The following is a 21,787-nucleotide window of genomic DNA, read 5'->3' as shown; positions in this document are numbered from 1 at the left end:
GAACCACTGCCCTATGTCATCATTCTTAAAAAATTCTTTTACCACATCCTTTGGTATGTACACCCTTGATTCTACCTGCACTGGCAGTGTGCTGCCACCAGAGGGAGTAGACTCTAAACTTTTAGCTTTTAGATCTAATTCCCTCAACTTCATGTCATGCTCCATTTGGATCTTTCTCTCTTCCAGAGCCAGCTTTTTGCTTTCCAGCTACAGTTGCCCATTCAATTTAAGTTTTGCCATCTCCATTTCATGCATCCTGGTTTCTTTTCTGTCTGCCAATTCTTCTGGCGACAGGCCTCTGCCAATGTTATGGACGCTTTCTGCTGGTTCAATTATTACTGCATCCTCAGGTGACCTTGACTCAATCCAGGCCCTCAGCCCCTTGAGTAGGTCTGCTTTGACCTTGCATCCAGCATGGGGAACTTTGAACTTTTTGCAGAAGCCCTTCAGCTGGGCCTTGGTGTAGCTCTCTAGTCTCTCTTCTTCCCCTTCTACTTCTTCGCTTTCAGAGACTACAGATGGCGCTTTCTCAACAATGATTGAACCAGGCATGATTCGTCAAAAATTGATTTTTCCTTGGCAAACAAAAATCAAAAAGTATGTGGCTGCGTTATGGGTATGAACTCACTAAGTGGCGTTCACCTAATTGTTATGCTAGTCCCAAGAAGGGGGAACCTTCTGTTCCGATTTCCACAGGAGCGAAGATGTTGCCCAACACACTTTCAGAAGACAACTCTCAGAGTGAGACAGGAAAAACTCTCTTGTGAGAGCTTGTTTGCTAAAAGTGAGGGGAATAACCCAGGAGTGACCACCACTTTTCCCATAAGGTTTTTTGTGTCAGGCAATGGTGGTAGTTGATCATGGAAGACCTGGAAAGGAATACAGGGAGAATTCAGATGGTCTGCAAACAAAACATTAATACATGTTCACTCTCCTCATATAGCTCACTTACTTCTGGTGAGTCTTCAGTCAAATAGAATAATCAGACGTGCCTTTTGAAGTCAGGTAGACCAATGTTTAGGCTATGAATTTCACCAGGCCGCCTTGATGTCTTGAAAGGAACAACTCCAAAAAGAGGGCACCTTCACATTCATAATCATACACACCAGTGTCCTGGGTAGAATAAGGACTCTATAGCGGGGGAAAAAAAGGTCCTAGACTAGCAGGGTTATGTTATGGTGTGGTGGAGAGTGGGGCTTAATGCTGAGGTAGTCTGGGGTTCCATCACACACTTCGAAAACCGGAGGACAAAGAAAAGTCCTGCTGGCCGGCTCTACCAGTGTCCACGGAAGAGCGGAGCAGCCAAGACTTGTTGGAGCATGTCCTGATGTCGTGTTGGCCGGCACCTGTCAAGCGTCTACAGGAGCGGAGCAACCACGAACATCAGCACTGCCTAAACGATCCGGACGGGAGCAGAGCAGACAAGGTTTCCCCACCTCCCAGGAAACGCGCTGCGCTGACCGGCTCAAAAATTAAACTGCGAGCGGAGCAGACAACAAACACGCTTACCTGAGGAGAGGGTGCACCTCACTGGCCGGCTCCGGTCGGGACTAGGCAGGCGCAGGGGCAAACACTCCCAATGAGGGATAACACAGAACTTTGGCCACCGCGAAGGTGTATACTCGTAGCGTGGCCAAACTCTGACGAAAGAGTAGGGACAAATCTCCGTCAGAAGTCGCGTGTCAGACATAGAATGTGTAAATATGCGAAGCAGGAACAGAGAGGAACGGGGCTGGAGTAAGTTTGTAGGTTCTAGCAACACACAACGACTAGCTGAACGTAGGGGGCGTGGTCACCATTCGAAAGACGATTAGTAAGCCAAGCACTGATTCGTGGAAGCGACTTCAGTTTAAAGAAGTCAGGGAGCGTCTCTAAATTGCGTACTTTCATGGAGGTCTAGGGATCCTCTCAAAAGTACATGCCCTTATAATGAACCAATGAGGAAGTGGAACATGCTTCAATGTTACGACTCATCGTACAATTCTGTGTGAGCTAATGGGGAAGCCTAACACTAATCACTGTACATGAATCACAAATGCAAATTCAGAATCCCACCGCTGCCACCAATGTTAGAATCGGGGGTCTCTGGTTGACACAGGTGAGTACTTGTGTCAAGCAGGGACCCTCTCCTCTACTCAGGGTAAGGGGTTACACTTCTAGCACAACCCCTGCTCACCATCTAGGTAGCTTGGCGCGAGCAGACAAGGCTTGTTTTAGGGCGTTACAGGTTAAGCATTTGTGACCACATACAGTACTCAGTGACCCCCACAAATGGACTCCACACTGGGTTTATCAAAAATAATTATTTTATATAATGAGACTTAGCACAAGACCCAATACGGTATAAAGGCCCACAATACGATTGGCATGAAGCAGTTCTTGTTTAAAAAAGCGTATTTAACAGTTCTGTGCGCTTCGTTCTTCTTCGTACGGGGATGAGAGATACTTAAAGAACGGGTCTCACAACGCTGCAGGCGCTCCGGTGCGAAGCGTACGCCCTGCGGCGCTTAAGAACGGGCCTCAGACACGTGGCAGCTGCTCCGGTGCGAAGCGTACACAGTACCTTTGTCTTGGAGAGTTCATCACGGACGATGCGGTGAAAACAAGCATGTTGTACGTTGCGATGTCCTCCTGTTACGGTGCGAGCTACGGATCGTTGGGGGCCTTAGTCGCGTTGTTCGAGGGGACGGTGCATAGGTACGGTGTGCTTGATGTTCGTTGCGGCGTACGAGCCGTACCTTGAGAGCGGCACCTTTTCTTAAAAGCGCAGTGCGAAGCAGGCAGCACGCTCCAATTGTGAGCGGGGCACGCTTGAGCAGTACGATGCAAAGAGGGGAAATCAAAGTGCGGCATGAAGTCCTTCCTTTACGGTGCAAGCTACGGCTTGTAGGGGGGCCTTAGTCGCGTTGCTCGGGCCGGACAGCTGGGCACAGGCTTTCCAGTGTACGCGCCGATCTAGGCGGCGCACACTTCTCTCGGCTTCGGCTTTACGGTGAGAACGGCGGTTCTCGGCGGCAGTTCTCAAGCGGTTGAAGTCCACTGTTCCTGGGACTTCGTTCAGGGGGCAAGCTCAGTCACAAGCCCTTGGAGATCTTAGAAACACAAGTTGAAATAAAGTTTCTCAGCAATCTTTCTCCTCTCCTTCAGCAGCAAGGCCACCACTGCAGGCCAATCCCCCAGGTCAGGGACAGTACTCCTCCTACAGCTTTAACGGTTCCTTCTCCTCAGGCAGAGGTTCATCTTGTCAGCAGGATCTAGTTTCTTGGGAGCAGGGTCCCAATACTTATACCCCTAATTCCTTTGTTCCTCTGGGGTAGAGGGGCCTTTGCCCAGCCAGAACCAGTTCCTGAGCACTTTGTTGACATGACTTTCCATTCAGGGTGCAGGGCAGAGACATCAGCCGCGCCACAGGAGGTGGAGTCAGCATTGTGGTGGCAGAGCACAGCCCTTTTCAGAGTCCAGGTGCACTCCTCCCCTCTATCTGGATGTAAATCTCTCTATTCACCACCAGGCTACCTAGCCCTGCCCTCTGGAATTCCCCAGCCCTGTCACTCGCAGAAACCAGACAGCAGATACACATCATAGCAGAGGTGGGCTGAAATGGTTAGGCAAGAAAATACCAGCTTTCTAAAAGTGGTATTTGCAAACACAGAATATTAAAATAAACTTTACTAAAATATGTATTTTATTATTCTGAGTTCAGGCATACTAAACTCGAATTTCTACCATGTTCCCTGGGTCTGTTAGGATCATAGAATGTAACAATTCTAACAGCCCATTCTGGCCTATGAGAACATATAGCCTCACAACAGTGAAAAACGAAAATGGCTGTAATTCACTATTAGAGCATGTCACACACATCAGGGCTTGTCCTACCTTATGCTTACAATGCACCCTGCCCTTGGGTCTACCATAGGGGTCTACCATAGGGGTGACTCACATGAAGTAAAGGGAAGGTTTAGGGACTGGCAAGTGGGTGCACTTGCCCAGTCAGCATGACAGTACCAGACTGCACGCAGGTTCTGCAATGGCAGACCTTAGACACATTTTACAAGGCTGCTTCTGTGGGTGGCACAACCAGTGCTGCAAGCCCACCAGCAGCATTTGTATTTACTAGCCCTGGGCACTCCTGGTGCACTTTACTGGGGTCTGACAGTAAACCAAATAGGCCAATCAGGGAATCCAACCAACATATACATTTTAAATAGGGAGCACTTCCACTGTGGCACTGGTTGGCAGTGGCACAGTGCTCTGAGCAGCTAACACCAGCAAAATACATGAGGCACAGCAACAAAAAGAGGAAGGGAGACTCACGCCAAGGTGCCAGGTCTAACATGACAGTTACCCAATATTAAAGTGCCAATGTAATATCTGTCAAAATAGGGTGAAGGTAGCAGTAACTGAGGAAGCTTTGATTGTTCTGTAAATGGAGGATGGCATGAAATTGGTTATCTGTGCCAAGCCTGAATTTGGGCAGCAAATACCAAGGTAATCAATTCAGTCCATTACTGTTAAAGTTTCGAGTGGAAGGTAGAAAAAACATCACTTATAGTTACAAATCCCAGTCAAATCAGTGGAATGACAAATCAACTGACAGGAAGCACTATTACATTCTTAATGTTAGTAGCCATCTAATGCTTAAGGCATCTCAAGAAGGAGTCTCTCTGGGGTTCTCAAACAATTCGCCTCAGTTGGGAACCTTGATAAGATCTACCCTTAAAGATCTCCACCCAGGTCTTGAGCAGGACAACATGAGCAGGATTCTCATTGTCTAACTCTTACCTAAATTATTCAAAGTCATTTTTTCTTCTAAATATCAATCCAGAGGCCAGTTTCATATTCTTAATTGTAGTGACATTTTAAAACTGTTAGCATTTATTCTGACCTTATCTGGTCTTACCACTGTACACATTGAGGCATGCAAGTTAAACAAGATCATCCCTACTCTATGTTGGTACTTACCTTGGTTACATGGTCAACTCCGGTAAAAGCAAATAGAGTGTTTTATTGTAGATCGCAGTTTGCAGAGTGGGGTTTCGAAAGTAGAAAGGATGTTCCTTCAAATTATCCATTAATATTAATACCACCATCCTTCTCAATGAGAGAAGGACAGGCTATCCCCACTCTGAAATCATTTCAGCAGCCCTCTACTCTATTACAAGGTGCTATTGGCTCTCTCCTCAAACCAGCCCAAATGCTGAACTTTAAAATCATAAAGTAAGCTTTTACGCCCAGGTCCAGTAAACAAAGTCTCCAAAGAATATCCAAATGGAAGATTTGTCTTGGCTCCCATCTTTCCTAATTTGCTCAGGAATCACCAGTGAAAATTGATATGTGGCAGTGATTGATCAGCAACAACAGCCAATTGGGTTTTGCTCTTGAAATGTTCATGGTCTCACAAGGCTTTTGGTGAGCCAGAGGCCATTTCATTTCTGTCAGGATTTGGCGTTTTGATGTTTAAAGAAACATGGAGGGGGGGTGTGTTCAAGATGGTGGCGAGAACAGACACACTGCCTTAAGTTCTGCTCTGAGCTCGCCGGCAGAATCCTGACTATACTTCGCCTGGTTGATTTTCTACTATAGGAACGGTGGCGGATGACTTCCCGCTCTGTTTCCCACCATCCCAGTGCTATCGGATGTCCTAAGGGGCTGCTGTGGGGCCTGAATCTTGTGCGCCCCAGCGCAGTGCCCCCGGTGCCCTTCAGCCACAGCCGGAGATGCAGCGACTCGACGCAGGCTGCCGCCAAGCTGGCCTGCGTGTCCACCGCATCCCTTAACAGCTCCTGCTCCTGCCGCTGCCGAGCCGGTGACCCAAGCTGGGCAACCACGGCCCCGATATTGATACACACCATGACGCTGGAGCCCCGACTCCGGTGCAGGAACGCTCAGCCACGCAGCTTGTGCCCACAACAGTTTACCCTGTGGTGAGGGAGCGCCAGCAGAAATGCCAACCTGCTGAGCTCTGGAGACCCCCATTCTGAGACGGTTTGAGTACAGCTCGTACCTCTGCCCTTCCTTATTCTCACGCTGCGCAGAGCAGCCTGGGCTTAGGTCACCATGCTTCCACAGACACACCTGGACCACACGTCCCCCATCGCAGTGCCTGCCGCCCACGCCTCATTGAGGGCAGCGGGGGTGCCAGTGTGGCCGAACCCTGAGACACTTGCGAGACCTATGCGTGGTGGGGGCAGGGAGTTGGAGGAGAGAGGCCTGAGCTGTGGCTGGATCTTGGGCCCCGTAGGTCTGGGCCTGCTATCGGTGTGGACTGGGGAGGGGTCCTCTGAAAAACTCTTGCTAATATGGACATTGAGGTGGCCTGCGGAGTGGGAGGTCCCCTGACCTGTTTGCCATGTGCTCCCACTTAGGCTGATGGTGACACCTTGCCCTCCCATTTTTGCACCCCCAGGTGCTCTGGCCTGGACACGTTTCCTATGCATGGGCTAGTCCTGAAATTGTGCAACTCTCAAAGCACTGTGGACACACACAGACTTGCTGTGCGACCCCTGCCCCAGAATCCTTCACTGCTGTCAGCCCTGTGTCTGGCCCTGCAAATGGCGGGATGAGTGAGCCCAGAGTTGAGAAGTCCCAGGTACAACCCCCGGAGGTGGAGACGGCACCCCTGGCACTAGGAGTGCAGACCACCCAGGGCCCGCCACCCTGCGAGTCCGGAATGATCATTTGCACAGATTTAATGAGCTACTGAGGGCGATACTCAACATTAAAACTTCCCTGGGCACAAAGATCGACTCACTGAGCATTGATATTGGGTTCCTTCGGGAAGACCACAAGAAGATGAAGTGCTGACTAGAAGAGTCCGAATCTACTTTGCCGTTGTTATACCCCAAGGTGACCGCGGCGGCCACCCAGCTGCAATTCCTCCAACAAGAGGTAGACTTTCTGAGGAGGACCAAGAGGGGTGCTCATGCCGAAACAGTGTGTGCATCGTGGGCTTACCGAACCGGCAGGGGGCCCTAATATGGAACTCTACCTTGAGGAATGGTTCTCCCGAGACATTTTGCAGGGTAAGATGTTGAAATTCTTTTCCATAGAGCAGGTGCACAGGGTGCCGGGCGGCCTCCTCAACCCGGGAGCCTTTCCCAGGCCAGTGGTGGCTAGACTGTTCAACTATCGCGACAGATACCACATACTGCAGCTCACCCAAACCAGGGGCCCCTGGCAGGTCAACAACATCACGGTCTACATTTATTCAGACTGCACTGTTTCAGTACAGTGCCGCCGCTCCTCCTAACTGGAGGTCAATAAATGTTTAAGGTACCACGACATTCAATACTCCCTGCAAAACCCGGCACGTTTACTTATTCACCATAAGGAGGGCACAGTATTTTGTAATACGCCAGAGGAGGTGTGAACCTGGATTGAACAGCAAGCCCCGGCACACAGGCCCCCAACACTATTGACGGACGCTACCCAGTCCTGGACATTGGTGGAGCCCAGGAGAGGCCATGAAGGCACAGTCAGCCCAGGAACAGGCGCAAGCCATCAAAACGGTGGAGCACATAAGGCAGCCCTGTATTTTCTCCAAGACTGGACTCGGACACAACTATGGATCAGACACTGCCCATCACGACCTCGCAGCTTGAGTCGTTGGTGGGGGGCGGCCCAGCCCTCACCCCGTAAACCACAGATGCACTGGGCTGAACATTCCAGAACTCTATGATGACTTTCACTGCAGGGACTAGATGATTGGCACACGCACATTTGGTACCAGGCTGAGTCAAGGGAGGCGGCAGAGACACTGTCCACCAGTTCCACTATGCCCTCCCCTATGAGTGATAAGTAGCTGATATAGCACTCTATTGGTTCTTATTTGTTGACTGTTATATTTTGTTGTTTATTTGACCAGCATTTTAGTGTGAATGACCCATTGCCCGTTGGTAAGCAGGCCTGGGGTGGCATGTTGACAAACCTCTTTTAATATAACAATCTATTTATTTGTCTGTATACAGTGGGGACTTTGGGATGGCTGCATAATTTAATATTATGTATAGGGGGGGGCGGGATGGGGACTGGAAGCTTGAAGCTTGCTCTACACTGGAGTCTCCTTCCAAAGCTAGGTAAATGGCAACTGGAGACTATGTTTTGTTAACCTGGAATGTGAGGAGCCTGGCAGGATGTGCTAAGCACCATAAAGTGTATCAATATCTGCTCAGTCATGGGATCACATTTGTGCTCTTACAAGAGACACATCTCACTGCATCACTCCGTAAACGCTGGAGGGGCACAATCCTGGGCACTATGTACTTGGGGTATGCCAGAGGGGCGCTTATTTGGGTTGCACTGGGGACCCTGTTGCAGATTACACACTCCAGGGTAGACACCATGGAAGGCCTTCTGAATGGGTCCTCACTGGCATTGGTAGGTCTGTATGCTCTGAACTTGGGCCAGTCCACCTTCGTGCAAACAATTAAGCCATCCTTACTCGTTGATCCCACGGCCCCCATGTACTGGGGCGGTGACTTTAATGGGGTACAAGATCTTGACCTGGACCATTCCTGCCCTCCCCTCCCAGGAGCACAATCCATCAAGCTGGCCCAACATATGACGGAGAGGGTATCCAACTTGCAGATGCATGACGTATGGCGCAGCAAGCATCCCCTGACACACACTCATTCTCACTACTCAGCACTCCATGATTTATATACACGGATCGATATCATATTCTGCTCGGACAATGCCCTTCATAGTATACTGCAGGTTGATTATTTGACACGTGCATACTCTGATCATATCCCACTACTCATCCTACCGTGCCGTCCTTTCGGACTCCTTTGATTCATATTTCTCAATTAATACAGGTACTGCTTCATCGGACGGGGTGGAATGGCACACCTTTAAGGCTGTTCTTCATGGACATGCCATCAAAACCACGGATGGCACCCAAAAGACGCTAACCACTGCGCTTCACACTCATGAGTCAGAAATACAGAGATGCAAGCAACATATTCCCACGTACTCCTGGGTAGGCCCTTCCCTACCCTAGGCCCGCCTGGCATGCAAGAGCGTAATGGATGACCTCTGCCCACTAGACTATAAGACATATCTGTCATACGGACACTAGGAGGGTGACAGGGCAAGCAAGTTGCTTGCGTGGTTACTGAGATCTGATACTTTCCAACCCCCAATCACTGCCATACACACCTCTGCTGGGACTCTGGTGAACACGCAGGAAGCCATTAATCAGTCATTTTATGAATATTACACAAAGCTGTACAGGGCCCCAGCCATGCATGACCCTACTTCCATTCAGGACTTTCTTGCGGAGATACAACCCCCCAGCACACTACGACACCCAAGAAGACCCCATCGCTGTGGATGAGATCATGGACGCCATCAGACTGCTGGTGACCGGCAAGATGCCGGGGACAGGCAGAGTTTTATTCCACCTACTTCACACAACTAACACCTGGGTTAGCCAATGAATATGCTGAAGCTTTTGAGAAGGGCACACTGTAGTCAACTCTGAGGGAGGCAACGCTAGTGATCCTACCAAAGCCAGGCCGTGACCCTCTCCAAATGGCCTCATATCACCCTTTGTTGATTTTGAACGTCAGTCACAAGTTCCTTGGGTAATTACTGGCGAATAGGTTAATTGCAGCAGTCCCCCTATTGGACCATGAGGACCAGAATGGCTTCATACCAGGACGAAACACTGGCCTGAATCTACGCCATCTGTTTGCGTTGTTGGAGTGGGCAAGGGGTGAGGCGGAGATGTCCTGGATAGCATCCCTAGACATCAACAAGGCTTTCAACACTTTGAGTTGGGATTATTTGATAGCAGTATCGACAGGGTTCGGCATCGGCCCCAACTTCATTTGGTGGATGCTACTGCTGCATTGTGCGCCACAAGCTAGGGTGAAAACGGGTAACACCTTCTCTCTGCCTTTCCTGATAGCGCGGGGTACACAACAAGATTGCTCCTTATCCCCGATTCTCTTTTCCTTGGTCATGGAGCCATTCGCATTTAGACTGTGGCAATGGGTCATAGACTGGGGCCTATACGTCGATCTCCGTTGGCACATAGTGTTGCTATATGCAGATGATGCGTTAATCTATTTGAGCGGCCAAACTTTGGTACTGCAGTTGATCATGGACCTCTTAGATGAACATGCACGGGTCTCCAAAATCTGAGTCAACTAGTCTAAATCGGTGGTGTTTCTGAGGACACCCATGTCACCGGCACAGAAGCGGGTGGCGCCAGACACACAGTTGGAATGGGCGTTAGATACTTTTAAATACTAGGGGGTCCAGGTCTACCACCTGGGGGCAGATAGTATTAATGGCAATTTTAGGTCAGGCCATAACTAGAGCCCGCTCGACTCTCCCGTTCTGGCTGGGCCTCCCCTTGTCCCCCATGAGAACGGTGGCCATTACTAAGATGCTGGTCCTACAGTACCTTTTGTATTTCTTCTACACACTTCCCTACTGCCTGCCTTTTGATTTCCCTGATATTGGGAACTCAAGGGCCAGGGTGGCTCTCCATAAATTATACCTGCCACTAGCGAATGGCGGCTTAGGCGCCCCAAATTATGAGCGATCTTATGCCGCGGCACAGCTGCAGTGGCCATTGTGGTGGCTAGCTAAGAGCAATCTCACTGAGGTGGGCACGGTGGCTCTGCTTTGGGATACCTCAGTATTACCGGAATGGATGTCAGGCACAACTACTCTGACCTAGAAATACCAAGGTAGCATGTTAATGGCAGCGGCTAGACAGAGCTGGTCCAGATATATGATGCCCAGGGACCGGTCCCACCATATGCCCCTGGCCTGCCCCTGGAGATACTTCCTGGTATGTTCACATTGTCATGGATATCTAGAATTGGGGCCCTTGGAAGGAGAGGGGGTTAGACACATGGGGAAACATGTATGTAGAATTACAATTACAAACATTTGAGGAGCTAGTAGGTGCCTACGAGGTACCGCAGGGCTCTTTCTTGTCACACGCTCTGCTTATATGCCACTCCTTGCAAACGTGGGGTAATGACCGAGCAGAACCTTCCCCGTCGCACTTGCTACAAATGCTGCTCATTCACGGTCGGGGTGGATATGCTGTAACAGCCATTTACACCTCTTTTAGACTAGATGACCAACCCACACTCTCAATACTTCGCGAGTACTGGGATGCCGAGCTGTCCATCACCCTCTCTGATAAGCAGTGGCTGCATTGCCTTAACCACCTAAAAAACGATCTCGATCATCTCCAGACTGAAGTGTACTCAATTTAATTACCACCACCATACGTATCTCACACCCCATAGGTTGGCACACATGTACCCTGCTACTGCCGATATATACCCCAGGTGTCAGGACCCGGAAGCCACATTTACACACATGGTATGGACCAGTATTCAAATATTCTGGACTGATGTAGCCACTGCACTTACAGAGGCAGCTGGCACTGGGGAAGAGGAGGAACCTATTCATTTCCTACTCAGTGTCACGAAACGCAGCACATCCTATAAAGGCCTGAATATATTTTTACATCTTGCCCTGTGCCTCGACAAACGTAAAATAGCCATTACATGGAAGGCAATACTGAGTCCTCCCACACACTTGTGAATGCTTGATCTCTGCAGGGCACTAGTGTCTGAACATACAAACCAATTGGCAACCGCAGCGCGAGCAACAGCGCCCCCACGACTAACTCCTACTCAGTGGCAGGATTACCGGACAGTGATTGAGACCAAACTCTCCGCAACACGCCCTCCCTCTTAGACCCGTTCACCAGAATGGTATCCTTGGCCTCTTTGGGTTCATGGGACTCACTTCAACCCATACATACATACACCCTTGACTGTTTTGTGTCTTGGCCCCACACACCCTTCTCCTTGCTCTTTGCCCATCTCTCCTGCCACCACTCCCCCCCTTCATGTTACACTTACCACTAACGGACAACCACACCCAATCAGCTACATGTATGTTACCCACTGATATACCACACCGACAGGCACACTCTGGCATCTCTACACATAGAGATCTGTATTTCCTTTTGTTGTCTTTTTTCTTTAGTTCTGTTGTGTAGTTCTTATATACCCTATAGAAGATCTGCGCATTTGGATAACATAAACTGTGGGATTGGTGGCAGACTGATTCTGTGCACCCCCACCGGATACGTTAGCCTGTCTGGATCAGCTAGCTCACAGTGCCACTAGAATCTCCTCTTATCAGGGAGAGAATAGTTCTTGGCAACCTCAGAACATGACAACCCTGATCCCCCAGGATCGTGGAAACAATATACTAACTTTCGCTCAGTCACTCGTACTCACTTAGTTTGTCTCAGAGAGATACACAGAATAAACAGGCTGGGCATTTTCAATAAGAATTTATTGAACAGTTGTTATCCTAGTCAAGAATAGAAGAGCTGCAACAACCATTAGACAGTAGCAGAGATATATGATTAGAAGCACTAAGAAAGTAAATGGATGGTATAGCTCTACCATTTTGTAACAATCATGAATACATACAAGTATATAAAACACATGATAAAAGTTGCGTACTCCTACGATGCCTCCCTCACTAGATGTACCTAAATGTACCTAACATCTGTGTAAGTGTTATGCCAAGAATCCCTCTAGGATCTAGTCAACCACATTACCTGAGAATGAGAGAATATGGGTCCCCATCCTGGTCTCGAGTTGGACCGCCCCGCGAGGGATGTTAGACCACTGCTAGCTGGAGCGTCTGCATGCAGGAACCTCACCATCTCTGGTCAGTGTGTCAGCCGGGATGTCTCGGTCCCCTCTATCTTTCTAAGCAAGACATGATGTGTTTATACCAATAGGTCTCCCCAGGGGTCCTACCTTGCTGGGTTACTGTGTCGGCCTAAAGGATGACATTGGGCATGAACTTTATACAGAGATATTATACAGGAGATGTCAGTCCTGCTGTGCTTCCAAGAAGCCTCGTGCATAATGTATGAGATTCGAACTAGGGAAAAACCAGCGTTCTGAATGCAATGTTGGATCTAGGTAAAAGATCAGTTCATAGGAACCGTTATGTATATGATGTAGGGAAGGATATAGGTAAAAGGTTGCAATGTTACATGCGGCTATATAGGGTACCTATATGGAATATGAGTTTCTCTTGTTCAGGTTATTCTATTTTGTTATTTATAAACGATCTAATGGAGAAATTGCTCTGTGTAACAATGGTGGATTTCCCATTGGTTCTCCTGACCTATTCGACTGTTTATAAATGTGCTATACCTCAGTACGGTGCAGCAGGGCTAACAAGGTGGACTTCCTGGCTTAGTAAGTGAGTTTTCCCTGGCATCCCGCTTGTTCCAGTCAAATTATTGTCATTTTACAACTTCAATGTTGGATCATATCATCATGCAGATGTTAATGATGATACTTTGTCAAAATCAATAGAAATCAATAGAAATCATTTACAAAAAAAAAGAAACATGAAGGGAACAGAATTGTCTGATTATTGCCAATTAGGAGATCCCCATTAGAGCTACAAATTTTTCATTTAACAGTCTGGGAAAAGGTGGGTAAGACATTTATCTATCAACAAAGTTGATGTTACTTTCCAATTGCTTTTATTTGACCTGACATGGATGCAATGTATAAAATTCCAATTATCACCTCTGCTACTCTAATTAAACACTTACATGAGCATGAGGTGCACTAATAAGATAACTCAACTAACCATCTTGAGGGAAATAGGTAAGTCACTTTTTTCTCAACATCGTAATGCTAACTTCATTATTTCTGGGACTGTATTCCTCGAATCAATAGTGGCTTCCATGTATTATATATGCCATTATGTAATAAATGCCTCCTAAAGGTGTTGCACCCACTCAGCTGAATGTCAGGTATTCTGCATGGGCAATGTCAGGTCCCCATACCTCCTGAAACACCTCTCAGCACTCCCACCACTGGGTCAGGGAGTCCTGGCAGGTGTCCCAAGAGGGTAAGGGGGATACGGGAAGAGAGATACAAGAAAACCGCAGCTCAGTGTCTTCTGGTTCTGATGGGTATATGAGAGGGATGGTGAAGTGCCCCTTCTGGTGATGCTGTGCGTCAAGGGCTGGACAATCCTAAAAGAAGAGACGACAAATTAGCAACTACAATGACCTCTTTGAGCAACAATAACTGGTACATACATGTGTTTGTGCCCAACTGACTTTACATAGAGCCAAATAAGCAGTTATTCTACTCACAGCCATCTAAGCTAAACCAATTCTCCACATTGCTCATGTGCCAGGATCTGTTCATGGCATAGTCCTCAGAGAAAATTCCCAAGTCTCTTTTTATGGTTATTACGCATTGTAGTCTCTCCAAATGATGATGGGAATTGTAGTTTAAGCAATTAAATGCTACAGGCCTGAGAAATCACTAATAATAACACAAATGAGAACTTACCTTGTCCATTAGAGGTGAAGGCAGAAGGTAGAAGACCAAAGTACATATGACTTATCTCTGGTTTTCTGTGTTTCCTTTTCTTGCAGGGAGATTCAGGGTCTGGTCTGACATTGGGGAGAGGAGCCAAGGAGTGAAGCAGGAAGGCGAGGATGCAGGCAAAGGTCCAGGAGAAGGAGATTCAGGTAAGAGGTAACATACGGAGGTCTTCTCCAATCAGGAGAAGCAAGGCCAAGCAGTGAGCAGTGCCTGGGGCATGGTTTATATACCCGCCACCACCCAACATGGCCGCCAGGTCACGTGACTCGGCATGAGCACACAACCCCTCAGTGAAACAGGATGCAGGGGCTTGCAGATGGTTTTAAAAGCATTTCAGGAAGTGAACCTTTTCTAACACAGTCCAAAGGCTCGCACATAATAAAGACACCATGAGCAATGCCCGAAAACATTCATGGACTATATTCGGGGTGCACGCCCCCTTCTTTTAAAATAGCATAAGGGCTTTCCCACAAGGGCACTCAATGTACCCAGGAGGCGGTACCTGTATTCCCCCACCATACACCAAAGCTGATGTTCAGGCCGTGTAAGGCTCAGGGAGCTCTCTAGGAAAGGTGTGATGCAGTAGGGAGCCGTGGGGCAAGCGGCAAAGAATACAGGCAGCAGCATGGCACCTGACACGTGACCCCTGACAAAAAGTAGCCATACTGTACCAGGGAATATAATTCCCTTTCACTGTTGATCTCGTCTCGTACAGTACACAATTTTTTAATTCAAACGTTTCTCTTTACCACACTTTGCATTCTGTGTCACACTCTCTTTGTTTATATTTAATATGTTCTATGCCAATACATTTATTCTGTCCTAAACATTTACCTGCATGATATTCTTTGATATTCTCTGGTAATATCATTTTAATCCACTGAAGCGGGAAACAATTTTTATAAAATCTGCACATTTCGAAAATTATGTGACAAATACATTATACAAAGATATAGAGTAAACCTGTAACTTAGGAACCACATAAATTAAGTGACCCTTACCAATGCCTGCTGATTTATTTACAATTTATTCAAGAAAGATAAAAAAATCCAAACATTTTAATTTATTCAGTGTGCATTGTTAGCTGCGTTAAGAAGAAAGTAGCTTTTTCAAGGTAACTCTCCCCAATATATGTAATATAAAAAATACATTAAACATAACGTGTAATATGAGTCAATTACACCACCTTGGCATTCTGGGGCCATTAGTAAACCATTGAGACTTTGGCTTCCTGGTTTTTGATTTCACCAGAACCCCTTGATGGATATTTGGGACCACATGACATGGTTACTTGTTATGAACACATGATCTCCTACACATTCCAGCTAAGACACAAACACACACACACGTGTGTAAACAACCAGTGCCCTATTTAATAAGTATTTTTTCCATTTATCATTTAACTAATAATGTTTAATTTTTTTTCATGTTTTATTGATTGCTATCTTTGATTTTGTGTGTGTATCAAACAAGAGTGAGAGTAGTGTGTGCACATATAATAATAATAATAATAATACCTCCTGAAAATACATTGGGCATGGTTTAGTTTTTGCCACAAAGGGTACTCTGTTGCAAATGTGTCACAGCACCCCTCAATTAGAGTCATGCAGACGGTAAATATTCTGTTGACGGAGCCCTCAGTAAATGTTAAAAAGTCTTTTTTTTTTTGCAGTCTAGAACAGGGAAAACACTGGAAGAATGGCCATTTGTTTTTTCCTTCTTTTTTAAAAACTAACAACTTATAATGTGGCCTTGGCTGGAAGTTAAGAAACTCAACAGCTGGTGGTGGAAGGGTGAATTAGCCTTGTTACTGACTTTGCAGGTCAATGCATTACATTTTTGGTTCCCACCCCTGATTTGGAGGCAGAAATTCAATTACATATTTTTTCCTGCACAGGATACTCAACTTCGTGAAGAACTTGGATGAATGGCCGTTGCCTGTAAACAAGAGTAGGGCATATACATCCATGTACTTATTCACTTTTCAATACTTATGTTACTAATTTTCAAATAATATTTATTAAGTGCAACAGAGGCTCCTAAAGGAACCTTGAAGCTTATGGAGCCAGTTCAGAGAAAAGCACTGTTAAACTGCAGGATCTGTGCTATCACACTTGTAATATCTGCTGCCACACATCTCCTGTCTGCACGGACCACTGACAAAATATCGATGACGAAAATATCACATGGATCGAATATTATCTAAAACAAATTAAGGATCAAAATATCGAGAAAGTAAATGTAAATAGGTAAGTATAGATTTAAAATTTCTAACTCCACATCTATCTTGCTGAAAAGATATATATATATATATATATATTCACTGAAAAAACCATAGGTTTCACACATGTTATAGTTAGCGGAAATTTTACTGATAAAAAACCAATGAAATTGCCCCGTTATAGTTAGTGCTGGCAACTATAACTCACGCGACCGCAATCCTCTGCTGATGCTAATACTGTATTTAGACACTTATTTGCCCATGTCTTCTTCCATACATTTTTAGCTATACATATATTACAAATATTTTTTTTTATAAAGACACATATGTCATCAGCAGAAGATTGCGGTCGCGTGAGTTATAGTTGCCAGCACTAACTATAACGGGGCAATTTCATTGGTTTTTTATCAGTAAAATTTCCGCTAACTATAACATGTGTGAAACCTATGGTTTTTTCAGTGAATTTGCAAGGTTTTTTAAATGCTAAGTTACTTTACGCCATTCGTGGCGTGCGCGCCCACTTAACGCAGTTCGTTCCGTGCGCGCACGGTGTGCTTCGCGCACCGTGCGCGCACAGTGAGCACGCGGTGCGCTACGCGCACCGCGCACCCACTTTACGCAGTTAGTGCCGTGCCCACGTTACGCTAGATGGGCCATGTACGCACGATGCGCTTCGCGCACCGTGCGCACATGGAGGACATATTATGCGCTTCCTTGTGATAGGTAATCTGTTGAAATTTTTTTGGGAATTTCTGAGCTCTGATAAGCCATGCACAAATGGTGGCCTTCGGCCACCATTTGCACACGGGGTGGAGAAAGTGTGGATTTTTTTTTTTATAATTTTTTACCGTACGCTTACGGTAAGCGTACGGTAAGCGTACCCCGCGAAATTGCCGAAAAAAAAATAATGCCGTTTTTGCTCTTGGGGGATGTTTGGGGACTCCCTCAACATGACTATGTGAGAGGGAGTTGTCAAAACATCCCCGTAACATGTTTTTGGCGATCATGTTTGATACATAACACTCAGTGCGAGAGACAAAATGGCGGACGCCGCTTCCTGGTTTCTGCCGATTCGAATGTTTACTAAGATCTAAGAGCCAATCAGAATCGCGCTCGCGCACGCCACCGTACGCTTACGGTAAGCGTACGGTAAGCGTACCGTAAGCGGGCTCAGATATATATATTGATTTAAAGGCTATTTTCTCAGAATCTACTGAACAGATTTACACCAAACCTACAAAAGGCACTTCCTTGACCTAGGGACTACCTCTCTGCCAAATTTCTAGTAATTCTGTTCAGCCGTTCGGGCTGTAGCTCGTTCTAAAGGTCCTATGGAAAAATGCATGGGAAAAACGCGTTTTGGGACCCCCCTTTTATCTCAGCCCCCGCTTGACGAATCCCCCCGAGACTTTCAGGGTAGGAGCGGAGCGTAGCGCCCCACCTATTTTGAGAAATTCGCGAGGATTCGTCGACCGGCGCCAAAGTTATTCAAAATAGAATGTTGAGGTTTTCCTATGGAAACGTGGTCCTAACTATAACTACCTACTGGCGACCGCCAGTAGGTAATATATATATATATATATATATATCCAGCTCTAAAGTTACACCGAAGACCAAGGCACTCAAAGGCGGGTGCTCGTCGTGGCAGTGCTCCACGTAGAAATCAATGCTCTCAGACTCACGCACTTTGCAGTAAAAGTCCAGCACTCGGGGGGTTGCTTCATAGATGTTTTATTAAGCCACACAAGAAAACAGACGCGTTTCGGAAATTCCGTCGTCAGTGTTTACAATTATCGCGGTGTAGCAGCATTTTTAAATTTACGTGCACGTGATTGGAGGAGTGACATCTGTGGTCAGAAACTACTTGAATTGATCTGTGAAAATGGCGGCCATCTTGGCATGGTGTATCATATATACATTGATGCATGGAAACTCATATAAAGCAACCCTCTCTCAGTCCCAACATAGATTTTGTGCAAAGGAGGATATCGATATTTCAATACTAAATAGTATGCTATCGTAATTATAAGCTTTTCATTATCGATATCGATTTTAACATAGCTCACCACCGGCAAAAGTGGTTCGGTCTTCAACAACATAGCACCGTATATCAGTAAAATCACAATATGTACATCAGTTAATACTACAAAAGTACATCGTAGCTTTTCAAGATTGACATAGCTCACCATCAACTTCAGTGGATCCGTCATAAACAAATAACACCGTGTATCGGTAAACTCAAGTGTGACCATCAAACAATACTAAATAGTACATTTGTCTGCTGTCATAATTCAAGGCTTCCCCACTATGGATCGGTAAAGAGGGTTTAAATACATGGCTCGCCCATGAATCACTAAATCTACCATTACAATCCCGACTTTCAACAGTATATAGAACAAGAGAAATAGAAGAACATTCGGTTAGATCGGATAGGATCAGATCCTTGTAAATCTGAGTAAGGAGGAAGGAATCATTTGCAAGCCATCAGATAAAGGCGGCAACATCGTGCTGTTAACTAGAGAACAATATTGCGGTGAAGCTTTAAGACAATTAAATGAAGTCAAATCCAATAAAAGGACAACGAGAGAACAATATCAGAAGAGCATCTCAATGTTTCATGATCTCATTAATAGATGGCGTGACCAATCTATGTTGGACACTGACGAATTCCTATTCCTGAGAAACAACGATCCTGTGTTGCCAACCTTTTATCAGCTCCAGAAGATTCATAAAAATCAGGTTGATCCACCGGGGAGGCCGATCGTCTCGTCCAAGGGAGGTTTAACAGAGAATCTGTCGAGATACATTGACTCTTTTCTTTTCCAGTTTGTCTTACAACTCCCTTCGTACGTAAAAGACACTAAAGACTTTATCATTCAAATCGATAAGGTGCAATGGGAATCAACCTTTGTACTTTTGACTTTAGATATAACTAGTCTTTATACGTGCATAGATCATAGACAAGGGATTGAAGCGGTGCAATACTTTTTAGACAAAAGGTCACTGAAATTTTTGACACATAGTCTCATGCTGATTGAATTTATCGAATTCTGTCTTTTTAACAACATTTTTTTGTTCCAGGATGAGCTGTTTAGACAGGTCTCCGGCACAGCAATGGGCACCTGCTTCACCCCTAGCTATGCAAATTTATTCGTAGGCTGGGGGGAGGAGCAGGTGGCCCTGTCTGGCAGTAGGGAGAAATGGGCGAAATTTGTGGTTGTTTGGTATCGATATATCGACGACCTCTTCCTGGTATGGAGGGGATCTGTCGAACAAGCGAAGGAGTTCATCCATGAACTAAATGATAACGATCTGAATCTGAGATTTACATATGATATCAGTCCAACGGCAGTGAATTATCTAGATCTCAGAGTGTATGCGAAGGATGGCAGATTAGAGACTGAACTGTTTAGGAAACCTACGGCGGGCAATTCGATCTTGCACGCCGCCAGCTGCCATCCTCCCCAATTAATTAATAGCATACCCTACGGTGAACTCCTTCGCTTGAAACGCAATTGTTCCTGTGATAAAGATTTTGAGAGAGCAGCTATCGGCTGCATGGCTAGATTCGGTATGAGAGGTTATGATCAGGGTTTGTTACAGACCACATATAAGAAAGTACAGAGAATTCCCCGCAAAGAACTTTTTAAAAATAAAGAACAAGAAAAAGCAAAGGCAAGGGACAATGTAGATCCTGACACAGGCACCTTCCGTATGATTACTACATATTCGGAGGATGCAAACTCTCTAAGAAGAATGCTAAAAAAGAACTGGCATATCCTTCAAACGGATTTAGTAATAGGCAACGATATTCCATCTGGACCTTTGATTACTTTCGGTAAAGCAAGATCATTGAAGGACAGATTAGTCCAGAGTCATCTGTCACCAATTACATCCAAAACAGGGACTCTAAAAGAGATTAAAGGCTTCTTCCCATGCGGAAAATGTAGGGCCTGTGCCAATAGCAAAAGAGTCCTCACATATAACATCTCAGGTGTCACACAACAGAAAGTGATTAAAAGATTCAATACATGTTCTACATCACATGTGGTGTACTGTTTAGTCTGTCCTTGTGGACTTAGATACATTGGAAGTAGAATCAATAATGTGAAGTTACGCATTCTTGAACATCAAGGAGCCATAGTAAACAAGGATGCAAATTATCCTGTGGCCAGGCACTTTGCAATTAAACATCTAAGCAACAGGGAGCTGTTGCAATATTTTGGGGTTGACCATGTCCCTATAAACGCAAGAGGTGGAGACAGGGTTCTAAAGCTGCGTAGATTAGAATCCCGTTATATCATCGATCTACAGACTAAGGCACCCAAAGGACTTAATAGCGGGGAGGAACTCACAGTGCATTTAGGAAGCTGATCCTATCCGATCTAACCAAATGTTCTTCTATTTCTCTTGTTCTATATACTGTTGAAAGTCGGCATTGTCATAGTAGATTTAGTGATTCATGGGCGAGCCATGTATTTAAACCCTCTCGATTATAACTGTTATTGTTATTACCGATCCATAGTGGGGAAGCTTCGAATTATGACAGCAGACAAATGTACTATTCAGTATTGTTTGATGGTCACACTTGAGTTTACCGATACACGGTGTTATTTGTGTATGACGGATCCACTGAAGTTGATGGTGAGCTATGTCAATCTTGAAAAGCTACAATGTACTTTTGTAGTATTAACTGATGTACATATTGTGATTTTACCGATATACGGTGCTATGTTGTTGAAGACCGACACACTTTTGAGCTATGTTAAAATCGATATCGATAATGAAAAGCTTATAATTACGATAGCATACTATTTAGTATTGAAATATCGATATCCTCCTTTGCACTTAATCTATGTTGGGACTGAGAGAGGGTTGCTTTATATGAGTTTCCATGCATCAATGTATATATGATACACCATGCAAAGATGGCCGCCAGTTTCACAGATCAATTCAAGTAGTTTCTGACCACAGATGTCACTCCTCCAATCGCGTGCACGTAAATTTAAAAATGCTGCTACACCGCGATAATTGTAAACACTGAAGAAGGAATTTCCGAAACGCGTCTGTTTTCTTTTGTGGCTTAATAAAACATCTATGAAGCAACCCCCCGAGTGCTGGACTTTTACTGCAAAATGCGTGA

The sequence above is a fragment of the Triturus cristatus genome, chromosome 2_1 (genome assembly GCF_964204655.1).
Source record: "Triturus cristatus chromosome 2_1, aTriCri1.1, whole genome shotgun sequence".
In the NCBI taxonomy this organism is placed as follows: Eukaryota; Metazoa; Chordata; class Amphibia; order Caudata; family Salamandridae; genus Triturus; species Triturus cristatus.
Note: the sequence above shows the minus strand (reverse complement) of the source record.